Source organism: Myotis davidii, unplaced genomic scaffold (assembly GCF_000327345.1).
Source record: "Myotis davidii unplaced genomic scaffold, ASM32734v1 scaffold44, whole genome shotgun sequence".
NCBI classification, from domain to species: domain Eukaryota; kingdom Metazoa; phylum Chordata; class Mammalia; order Chiroptera; family Vespertilionidae; genus Myotis; species Myotis davidii.
Genome location: NW_006299705.1, coordinates 5,919,162 through 5,920,035, shown reverse-complemented (window position 1 = coordinate 5,920,035; position 874 = coordinate 5,919,162). Strand labels below are relative to the sequence as shown.

The 874-nt window shown below is 41.9% G+C and overlaps 1 protein-coding gene across 2 annotated transcripts in view; it reads left to right on the top strand.

The window, feature by feature from the left end:
- The window catches only part of SERINC5 (serine incorporator 5), a 58,073-nt gene that overhangs the window by 32,155 nt on the left and 25,044 nt on the right, over positions 1–874 (top strand). The gene's annotated exons all lie outside the window — the stretch shown is intronic.

Genomic DNA, 874 nt, shown 5'->3' with positions numbered 1-874 from the left:
GCATGCCCCCTACTGGGGATCAAGCCTGCAATCCAGGCATGTGTGCCCTTGGTCAGAATCAAACCTGGGACCCTTCAGTCCACAGGCCGACTCTTTATCCACTGAGCCAAACCGGTTTCAGCGTATTACTGATTTTAGAGACAGGAAGAAAAAAACATTAACTTGTTGTTCCACTTGTTTATGTATTCATTGGTTGATTCTTGTATGTTCCCTGACCAGGGATCAAACCCACAACCTTGGCATATTGGGATAACACTCTAACCAATTGAGCTCCCTGGCCAGGGCAATCATTTTATTATTTGGGAAATATTGGAGTATGTATCCAAATGCTTATGGCCAGTTTCTAAAATGTTGACAGCACATCGAATAGCCATACAAGTAGCAATACAGAGAGATATGTTTTGGTATTTTTCAAGTCTTAATCTCTAAGATAAGAAAAATTTCTAGTTCTGAGAAGTGCTCATATGTAAGTTTGTGCATGCTTTCCTGCTTTTTATTAAAAGAAAATATTTTTTATTGATCTCAGAGAGAAAGGGAGAGGGAGAGATAGAAACATCAATGATGAGAATCACTGATAGGCTGCCTCCTGCATGCCCCCCACTGGAGATTGAGCCCGCAACCCAGGCATGTGCCTTTGACTGGAATCGAACCCAGGACCCTTCAGTTCACAGGCCAACGCTCTATCCACTGAGCCAAACCAGCTAGGGCATGCTGTCCTGCTTTTTGAGTCATCCCTGAAACCTAGTAGTTTATATTTGAGGTCTCTCTCAACTCCATCTTATTTTGAGGCAGCAAAGTTTTCCTAGAGATAAGTCAAATGAGTTGACTATAGTTTTATGTGACCCTGATTTTCTTAGTTGTGCACAATAAATTG